The following is an 11215-nucleotide window of genomic DNA, read 5'->3' as shown; positions in this document are numbered from 1 at the left end:
TTCCCTGATGCTCACTGATATCCCACTATCTGATTCCTGTAGGCCTGGCTACCTGTGAAAGTCGGCTCCGGTGAGATCCAGTCAGGGAGGACTGGCAGCGCAGCGACACTTTAGAAAGGCCCCGGTAGGCATTTCAGAGTGCTTGGGGCCAAAGCCGAGTCGCCCAGCCTAGCACAGCAGCGTTTTGCCCAGTGTTCAGATGAAGTAGGTGCTCAGTAAATATTTACTATCTGCCCAGAGGATGTGGTGCTAATGGGCCTTCTCCACCCATGGCTGTGCTTACCTCATCTGTGGTGATAAAAATGTGTAAAATCAGTTGGCATAGAGCCGTTTCCTTTCCAGGAGCCAATGCTCACTCCCACTGGGCAGAGTGCCCAAGTGCATTAGGCTGATTTGAATTTAAAATCAATTAACACATCCTCGGGGAACTTGGCTGCCACAAAAGCAAGATAAAACTGCATCTTCTTAAGTTAATTTATTCCCATTTAAAGGATAATTAATATGTTTTCATTGACGTGAGCGTAGAGAGTAAGGATCAGTGACACGGGCAGAGAAGCTGGCGGTCGCTGTCTCAAGGCTGCGGCAGGAGCGTTTGAGCCACGCCTGTGTCACACTCCTGCCTCTCTGGTCCGTCTTCCCTCAGACTCCTTTCTGCTCTCCAGTCTTCTCCATCTCCTTCTCGACCAAGGAAGCGGAATGGAGGTCTGCTCCTGGACTTCGAAGTTTGACTAAAGCAGAGGGTCCTGGTGACGAACTCCCCGGGTTGGAAGACAGAACAGCAGGAAGATGGATGAGTGTAATCTGGGTCTGTTTGGGGCGGTAGAGGGGAGACAGGTCCTGCAGAGCTACTGGGCCTTAGGGACAGCGATGTGAGCATCACAGGGACTATCAGAAATGACTCCCAGCTCACTGACCGGGGGAGCCGGGGGAGGGAAGGACACTAACCAGCATTTACTTGCAAACAATGACCTCTCAACACTGGATCTCAAAGATCTCACTAGGCAATGGGGAAGCTGGGAAAAGCCATCTCAGAAGCCAAGAGAGGCTGGAATAGGGTCATTCCACAACAGCCACCAGGGGGTGTGAGTGGTGGTGCATACCTTTGATCCCAGCAATCAGGAGACAGAGACAGGTAGATCTCTGTGACTTTGAGGCAAGCTGTGGTAGGAATTATATATTCTACCTAGCCCAGATATAAGATGCACAATCCTGGTATTTATTTACAAGTTGTAAGCCTGTTCTGAGCTATTCTAACTTACATCCCAGAAATATGTGCCTTGTTACTTGTTACTTGGGCCATCGCCTCTCATGGCTGCCTCTTCCTCTCTTTGTTTCCTCTTGCCTCCTTTCTTCTCTCTGTTCTCTCCTGAGACCCCTCACTCGATCTTCAAGTTCCGCCTTTCTCTCTCTCTACTGACCAATCATAGGGTCTTTAGTCTTTTAGTGAGGTTTGCATAACAAAAACTGGAGTATGTGAGAATTCGCTCCTCTTGGGGTAACCAGATCTCGGGGTAAAGAACTTTTAGCATTTTAATACTTAGAAGCACTAGACCAACTCCAACAAGCTAGCCTGGTCTACATGCTAGGACCCCACTTCCCACTCCAGAAGAACAGTCGTGACGTCCAACCTTCACTGCTGCCTGAACACTCTCCAGCATTTGCGCCACACCCAGGAACTGAAGTCCAGAGGGTGTGGTCTGAATTTCCACACCATGTCATGTGCATATTCCCCAGGCATTAGGGGGCAGATGTGGAAATATCTGGCCCCCATCAGACTGAGACGAGAATTTCCTACAAACACAAAAAGAGTCCACATGATAGGGAGGGCAGGGATGATTCTTATGGTGCCATTAAAGTGGGGAGTGAGGAAGGCAGGGCAGGTTTACATGGAACACGAATTCCATTCTGGTCAGACTGAGTACGAGCCGTAGGTGTTCAGTGGAGCTGGGAGAGACAGAAACAACCAAGGGGCTCTCCGAAGAGGTTAAAGCACACCGGCATCACATCCTGCCCTGGCTACTGGTGGCTCATCCTTTTATTCCTCCTTCTTTAAGGCGTGATATCTTGTGAGATGCCCAGGACAAGTAGGCTTCATCTGGACAAGGTTTAGAGGGAGCCTCTTTCCTAGAAATCCAGATATCTGCCCATTTCTGACCAATAGTGAACAGGGAATAGGAGAAGTTAAGCCTTCAATGGCCAGGGCGTGAGGCCAACGTTGACTACAGCTGAGAGAAAAAAGGCAAGATGAATCGCCCCTCTGCTTAGGGCTCTATAGGTTTAACTTCCAAGTTTAGATCATGCTTCTAAGACAGGAACACCTCTAGGGTATAGCAGGGTCTCTGCAAGACTTAGCATTCAGAAGTTTCCACTGAAGAGATTTAAGTTTGCATAAACATCACAGACTCATTTCCCTACCCAAGGGCCCCAAGGTTAAGAGGGCGGCAGAGACAACACACTTCCAGGCTCTCTGAGTGTGGGACAAGTGACAACCTTTCACCCACACCTCAGCCCATCCTGCCCCTCTGCTGCCCACCTGAGAGGAAGGGAGACTCCTGCAGGATGCAGCTGGGCGGACCACCTCCTTTTCCCCAGGAGGCAGTGACGTCCATCATTTCTAGGAGACAGTGTTACTGCTATTGTTAAATGTTGGCAATAGATTCGGGATTATTCTCTCCTGGAAACTGGTCATGAGTCACCATAGCACATCTTTAGGAAATCGCTGGCTCGTCTCCCAAAACAGCCACATCCCCCAATGAACTGAAGACCTGGTTCACTCTGCACTGTGTACTGGAGTCTGCTGGCTGCCCTTGTTAGAAGTGGAGGAAGCGGTTTTGACATTTCTGAGAGAACAGACACCCAGCTTGAGGTTAGTGTCTCGGAGAGCTCAGTCCACCCAAGGCAATTGCGATGTGATGATTCACACCAAGATAGGAGGATTCGAGGAGAGACTATGGAAAGTATCCAGCTGTTCACACACACACACACACACACACACACACACACACACACACACACACACACACACAGAGAGAGAGAGAGAGAGAGAGAGACAGACAGACAGACAGACAGACAGATAGATGGATAGATATAGATATAGATATAGATATAGATATAGATATAGATATAGATATAGATATAGATATAGATATAGATATATTCCTTCTTTTAGGGGATGGCCACTGAGTGAGCCCTTGAAAGGTAACTGAGTCTTCTCCATCCTCCCTGGCAGGAAGAAAGCAAGACATCCCCGGGAAGAGGTATGTTCACTGATCCTTGAACTTCAGGAGTACAGTTCTACAGTGATGGTCATCAGCGTACATACTGTGTGTAGTTGTACAAGAAGGATATTCACACAGAGTGTTGGGGAATGGATGGCAAGGCCAGCCACTCAGTCAAACAGCCAAGGTGAGCATCAGTGTTGACAATAGAGTCCAGCAGCGAGCAGATTTCCGGTGTGTCTTATCTCTTTGCAGACACAGTAGTGTTCACAGCCTAGAGACATTCCTTGCAAAGAAGACTTCTTGACCCTCCCAACCCAACACAATCCATCCAAATGACTAATATTACGAGAAGACTTGCCTTCTCCTGGTCCCTTTGTCTAGGCTTGTTTGAGTGACAGAGAGTTTTGGAGGTTCATGAACCAGAAAGGCATTATCAGAACAAACAGTGGACAGAAATCCCAAGGTGGAAGTTGAGAACGCCTACGGTGGAAGGCCAGGCAGATCATAATACAAGTGGACAGGAGTATTTTCCAGGGTCAGAGTGAGGCCAAGAGACCGGGAGGAAATGGTCTGAGTGGATGCTGCAGGAATGGGAGAAACACACTGAGCATCCTTCATTTAACCTCCCCAAGGACTGGTGAGAAAGGCATTGCTGGTGCCTCCTCTTACAGGTGAGCAAGGTGGAGGCACAGAGAGGTTAGGGAACTTACCCACAGCTCCCCATCGGATCAGTGATCAGGACAGGCTTTGAACCCACTCACCCCTCAGTGCTGCCCCATCATGCAGCAGGACGCCTAATTTAAAACATTTCTTCCCCTAGGTTTTGGCCCGTCGTACACCAACCCTGGACCTGGTATTTTCTGCCAAACCTGGCACATTATAAGAAACGTTTTTTTGTTTGTTTGTTTGTTTGTTTGTTTGTTTGTTTCTCTCTCTCTCTCTTAGGGGATAATTTGTAGCCTTGAAATTCAATTAATGGTTTTCAGAATCATCTTCAGGAAAGAAATCCCATCCAAAGGATAATCTCAAAACAGTAGTAAAATGGATACAAGCAATTAACAATGGTATCTCCCAATCACTGGCGAAGTTCTACTCCATCCCTTCCCCTTCTCTGCTTTATTTTCCAAGTTCTAAGGTTCAAGTGAATTCGGGAATTGTGACAGAATCTTGTGTGATGGAAAGGTGGGTGCAGGACAATGAAATAAATGCCTACAGAAAAGCAACCTTCAGACCCAACCGAGTGCAAGTCACATGCTTGGTCATCACCTGCACAGATGTTAAGCACATTCTACTTGAACTTATCTGCATGTTCTGAAGGAGCCGTGAATCAGCCGTTCTGCATACTTTGTGAGGGACAAATACCTTCCTGCCTAGGAATGCGCTTGTCCTTTGGCCGCTAAAGCTTTCCCTTGCAAACGGTGGAGGACCCCTGGCTCCAGTTGGCTGGGAAACAAGGACATACATTTACCACCATCTGTAACTGGAGTTCAAAGCCCCAGATCAGGCTAATCTGAGGCTCCATAAAGTCATCAGGAAACCACAGGGTTTTGTTGTTGTTTTTTCTTTTCCTCATTCTTTTTCCTTGGCTGTTGCATTTCTGTTGGGAGAGTAAGACTGCCTGCCAGATGGCTGCCCCAGCCCTGGGCAGGACATCCAGAAACAACAGTATCCAGGGTACTGACAGATGTCTCTTTTCATATGCGTGTCTCTTTCTCTCTTTAGAAGCAAGAAAACTTGGTCCAACAGGCTCCTGGGAAGGGTTAGGGTGTTGCTCAGTGGTTGGGTTTATATATGGGGTTTCAGAACCTAATGTGTGTGTGTGTGTGTGCAGACACACACACACACACACACACACACACACACACACACACACACAGAGTCAGGACACTAGCAGCCAGTTGTTGAACTTGGCTCATTCTTTTGTTCCTAAACCAATTGGTGGATAAGCCCAAGCCTGCTGGAGAGCCAACAGCCCTGACCCCTACAGACAGCCACTAGACTTTTTCCAGTTGTATTTCTGAGATAAATACTATTTCTTCATCCAGATAGCAAACCTTTACTATTCGGTGGAAATGAAAATCTTTAAAAAGACCCAAACCTGAGATTTTGTAATACACTCTCATACCCTGTTTTCCCTGATAATGAATTGTCTCTGTCACCTCAAAGGTCACCTTGCTTGCCATAAAATAACAGTTTATAAAGATTGTGAAATATGGCCTTGCTAACCAAATATTATTCTAAACGCAACAGAGCAGATTGCTGTTTAGAAGAAATGTTTGTTGAAATATTTTAAAATGAAATATGATCAGGACGTCAGGTTAAAATGATGTGTGGAATATATGCATTAATCTTCTCTCCATCTCAAAATATTACTTAAAAATGGAAAAGAAATACAAGGGCTGGAGAAATGACTCAGCTATTAAGGGTACTTATTGTTCCTGAGGAAGGCCTGGGGTGAGTTCCCAGCTCTCTCATGGTGACTCACAACCAGTGGTAACCTTAGCTCCAGAGAATCCAATGTCTTCTTCCCACCTTTGAGGGTGCATGCCCATGGTTCACTGACATTCGTGCAGGCAAAACACCCATACACATAAAATAGCAAACAGAAAATAATATTACATACACTTACATACATTACATACATTACACACAATAACATAACAAACATTAAAAATAACAAACAGAAAAAAAGTTAAAGGAACAGTGGCATAAAGACAGAGTGGGACCGGAGACATCAACATTCCAGAGGTGACAAAGCAGATAGAATAGTGGTGGGCCATCTTGAGAAAGCTGAACTTGAAGATGGTAACTAGAGAAACCCAGAGTAGCCTGGCTTTATATGAAAGGATGCTCAGATTACTCAGAATAATGAAGAATTAGACACCAAATACCCCCACGAGTATAGAAGAGAGGAGAGGGGATGGGAATGAAGAGGGTGGTTAAGAGTTGTATGATAAAGTCATGGGCCTCAGCTTGGGCTCTAGCTCCACACAGCAGTCCTGTCTTCTGCTGAAGACTAGAGGCTGATCTCCAGTGAATAAGAGAAGCAGCTCTCTATTGGAGGAACACCAGGAAGGTCAAGGGCAGAGAACAGCAATGAACTAAAAGCTGGCGGAGTACAAGTTGGACTTACTGACTTTCTTCTCCACCCAGCATCTTGAGTCTAGGAAACTCCAAAGGGATATCATTCAAGTAGGAGATGAACGGTGCTCTCCGAGGCAATGGAACAATAGCTCAAGAGAAAATATGAGAATATATTACTATCTGAGCGCTCCAGCCTTGTGATGGAAAACACCATTGATGAACTCCTTGTTTCCTAAGCGTCTGGTTAACTGTTCTTTTCTGCCAAGGTGAAGCCATATCATAGGCTGAGAAGATTACTTAAAAACAAAACAAATCAAAACATGTTTGTTGAACTCATGGGTCCAGAGGCTGGCATATCCACAGACATGGCACTGGTGGGAAGTGAGGGCTTTCCTGTGTGGGAAGTTTGAGGAATGTGTGCAAGCCGCAGCAATGGTTAAGGACCCTCTTTTCTAGATACAGTGACAGCCAAGGATCACCTGGCAGTGATGGTGGTCTCTAGTGCAACAGTCCACGACATGGAGAGGGAGGGAGTGACTGTCTGGAAGGGACAAGTGAAAAACTGTCCTTAGGTTCCTCTGAGCAACACTGAAACAGAACCAGGAGCCCATACAACAGGATCAAACCCTGTGACTTATGACCATGACAGCAGAAATGAAAGGCTCGACAGAAGAATTAAAGAGCAAAGGGAAAGAAATCTGTTGGATAATAGAGCCAAAAAGTAGAATACACACACATACACACACACACACACACACACACACACATATACACACATATACACACACATATATATACACACACACAGACACACACACATATACACACACAGACACACAGAAACACACACACACACAGACACACACAGACACACACACACACACACACACACCAGATATTGTGCTAATAGCTTTACAAACACATTTAGCCTCAAAACAAATCATATAACCTCAGGGCAACACATTTGGTATCATGATAATAATATGTAATCCCAAACTAACATATTTAACCTTAAAACGATTAGGTAAATTTACTGGTTAGAAAAAATAATGTTGGTTGATTAATGATGCAATGCTTAGTCTCCAGTACTTAGGCAGGAAGATCTTTAGTTCAAGGCCAGCCTAGAGCACATCACAAGACCCTGTCTCAAACAGGGTCTGGGCACTGTGATGTAGGATGGTTTTAACCTATGACAAGCAGTGTCGGAGAAGAAGACCTAACAAGACAGAGTGGAGCTGAGTAAACTGGGGGTCATGAGCACCGACATCTATGCACCATTATGTACTCTACACAAACGTGCATTCGTGGGTATAGATACAAATACACCTCTAAAAGGAATATTTCTTTCTATTCTGTTTCTCCCATTTCTCCTTGCAAAATCTTTAAAGTTCATTTCTCCTTTGGATTGTGTCCCAAAGAACAGTGACTTATCAAAGAGAAAGATAATCAGACTGGAATCCTGCCTGTATAGATCTGAATTTATTCCTGTCTCTGGGAAGAAGGGCAAGGGGTAATTGCTGGTCCTGTGCCCAGAGCCAGACCCAGCAGTGGCCACACAGCTTGATGGTTTAGAGCCCCAGTCGGGAGCAGAGGAGCAACCTGAAAATAAATTAAAACAGGCCTTTTATTCTCTGGGTGTAGTTTAAAGCATGCTAAAAAATCGCCTGCAAAAAAACCCTGTATAACAGCCTTAACAAACCAGTGCTTGTAATTATATCAACTTGATGGCAGTAATTCTTTCCTATGAAACTCAGTTTCTTTCTGTCTCCACTAAATCTTCCCTGTGGTAATTCTGTAGTATGTATTCATCATGAATAAAACAGAGTGGCTAATTTGTTGCAAAGAACGACCTCACATTGACACATAGAATCCTCTAAGGGTGCTGTGAATATGAGCCGAGTTCCCCAGCTTCTCCGAAGACCCTTAAACTGTCTATGGTTCTTGAAGCTCACTGACAACCCAGGCCTCAGAGAGGCCAGCCCAGCTCTTTGGCTGGGGTCTGGGCACTGTGATGTAGGATGTTTTTAATATTTAATGATCAGTGTCAGAGAAGAGCCTAACAAGACACTGAGTGGAGCCAAGTAAACTAGGGGTCCCCAGAGGAGTGAGGCCAATGAACCTCTGCTTTGACTTCCTCCCCAAGCCAGGTTTTCTGCTCAGGGACAGCTGATGGAAGCTAAAATGGCTCTTTTAGGAGAGCAGTGTTGGGTCGGCAGGCTGCATACACATCCCATCTTGCCAGTCAACTCATGCGACCTCTCAGTGTCTCATGATTTCTCTGAACATCTGATGCCTTGCGTGTGAAAGGGTTATGAATTTTGCTTTTAATTAATGGGGTTTTTTTTGGGGGGGTGTTGTTGTTGCTGTTGTTGTTTTTAGCAATTTTAAGTTTACAATGAAACTGAGCTGAGGGTAGAGATTTCTCATATACTCCCAGCCCTCCGGTGAGCATAGCTCCCTCATTACCAATATCTTCAACCAGAGTGGCCAATTTGTTGCAAAGAACGACCTCACATTGACACATAGAATCCATTAGGGCTCCCTGCTGGCATTATATATTCTACAAATTTAGAAGGATTTATAATGACATATGTCTACCTTTGTGCTACCACACAGTGTTTGCCCTGGTTCCCAAATCCTTTGTGCTCCAGTAACTCATCTGTCTGTGTTGCTATAACAACGTTTAGGAGACCGAGTGCTGTGTAAAGAAAAGAAATTGATCTCTCAAGCTGGAAAGATGGCCGAGTGGGTGAGAGCACTTGGTGCACAAGTGTGAGGATCTGAGTTCAAAGCTCCTAAACCCACACACATAAAAAATTTCCTAAAACCCACATCAAACACACCCGTGTTTGAACAAACATACATATATGCATGCAAAATCCTCATAAGACGGTAGGGACCCGTCACATGTCTTGATCAGGTCAGTCTCAAGTCCTTCTTGCTGGGTGTGAGGGGTGCTTCCCCTCCCCCTCTTAGGTGACCATAGCTTCAGTGGTCTGAAGGTCCTAGAGGCTTGTCTGGGCTGCAGGGCTGCCCTCCATTGTTGGCCCAGGGTGTCTCAAGAGGTTGTATTTAAGCTGAGACCTCTTGGAGTAGGAGTTGGTTGCCGGGTGCCACAGGAGGGGATGCTCCTCTGACAGACGTCCACTTAGTTGCCAAAGAAAGGGGAAGGGTATGAATGGACTTCTCGTGTGACTTCACTTCTACACAGAACAAGAGATTATTGGGTACTTGTTTAAAAAAAAAAAACTCCTTTTTTTTTTTTTGGAGCTGGGGACCGAACCCAGGGCCTTGCGCTTGCTAGGCAAGTGCTCTACCACTGAGCTAAATCCCCAACCCAAAGAAACTTGGGCTTTTTTTTTTTTTTTTTTTTTTTAGGATTTAATTTTTATGTATGTGAGTACACTGTCACTGTCTTCAGACACACCAGAAGAGGACATCAGATCCCCTTACAGATGGTTGTGAGCCACCATGTAGTTGATGGGATTTGAACTCAGGACCTCTGGAAAAGCAGTTAGTGCTTTAACCACTGAGCCATCTCTCCAGCCCCCCCCCCAAAAAAACTCTTAAAGTTCAGGATAAAATGAATATTTTCAATGGCGCTTAAAAACACCTAATCCCTCAAGTCTGGAGAGACAGCTCAGCAGTTAAGGGCACTTGGCTGTTCTTCCAGAGGACTCTGTTTTAGTTCTCAGCACCCACGAGGTGGGTCACAACTGTGACCCCAGTTCCAGGAGATCCAGGGCTTTCTTCTGGTCTCCCATGGCACCAGATACACGTGTGGTATACACATACATTCATACATACATACAGACAGACAGACAAAACACCCAAACATACTGAAGAAAAGATGGGCTGGAGGGTTGGCTCAGCAGTTAAAAGTACTTGGCTGCTCTTCCTGAGGACCTGGGTTTGATTTCCAGCATCCATGCGATAGATCACAGCATCGTAATTCCAGGTCCAGGGGTTCTGATACTGTCTTCTGACCTCCAAGGACATCAAGTACACATGTGGTGCACATACATATATGCAGACAAAACAGTGACAAAATAATTTTTAAAAAATTAGGGCATGCATGCACGCACACCCTGACCTCTGCTCGGTGCCCTACGGAGCCCTGGGCCCTTCTGATCCATCTCAGAACCGTCTTTCTGCCAATGTGACTTCACACTATCAGCCATGCCAGAGGGCCTCTAATTTTAAACTCGTTTCAAATTTCCCTTGCTTGGTCCTTGGTTTAAGTCAAACATATTACCTTAACCCTAAAGACACTTGGCACCATTTTGCTCATATCCCAAGTCAAGAGAACATTATCCGAGTCAGCCTCCAGGGTGCCATGTCCCATGCGTCTCGGTCCTGGAATCTCGACTAGGTGTGGCAGGGGAATGGAGAAGGGACAGACGCACAGGCACACATACAGAAAATCTGAGGTGGCCTTGTGCCTCAGCCTGGATCCTCAGCGTGTTTGTTGTGTATGGGGAGGAGCTAGCCATTCCCTGTAGGAGATCTCCACAGGCAACAGTCTCAGCCTAGAAACATCTGAGAAAAGGAAGCTGAAGTTCTGTCACACTGGTCAACCGACAGCAAAGATGGTGGTTGACTCAGGGGAAGGCTTTATCCTTCTGAGCCTAACCTGGGGACAAACTTGGCCAATTTCCCATGAAGCCTTGGTCCTTGACATGGCTATGCCCATGTCAACCATACATATTCCCTCATTACACATCCTCTCGGGGCTTCCTTGACACTCCACATCAGGGAGTCCCCTTCCCCCATTTTACTTAGATTTCCAGGCAGACCATGACTGTGCTCATCCCCACGCTGCCCCATGACCCTTTCCCTGCAGGCTCAGGTGACTGCAGCATTCCACCTGATCAAGGAAACATTCACACAGCTGCATGGACAGCTCTCCC

General features: G+C 46.0%; 1 long non-coding RNA gene across 1 annotated transcript; it reads left to right on the top strand.

Annotated features, from left to right (window-relative positions):
* Nucleotides 1–588: 588 nt before the first annotated feature.
* On the top strand, nucleotides 589–4763 carry LOC120095679 (uncharacterized). Its single transcript, XR_005491404.2, has 3 exons — nucleotides 589–796; nucleotides 3230–3405; nucleotides 4042–4763. It is a non-coding gene; the product is annotated as an uncharacterized LOC120095679 (long non-coding RNA).
* Nucleotides 4764–11215: the final 6452 nt, after the last annotated feature.

The sequence above is a fragment of the Rattus norvegicus genome, chromosome 11 (assembly GCF_036323735.1).
Source record: "Rattus norvegicus strain BN/NHsdMcwi chromosome 11, GRCr8, whole genome shotgun sequence".
Classification (NCBI taxonomy): Eukaryota; Metazoa; Chordata; class Mammalia; order Rodentia; family Muridae; genus Rattus; species Rattus norvegicus.
The sequence above is the reverse complement of the archived record's forward strand: the minus strand, read 5'-3'. Positions and strand labels throughout refer to the sequence as shown.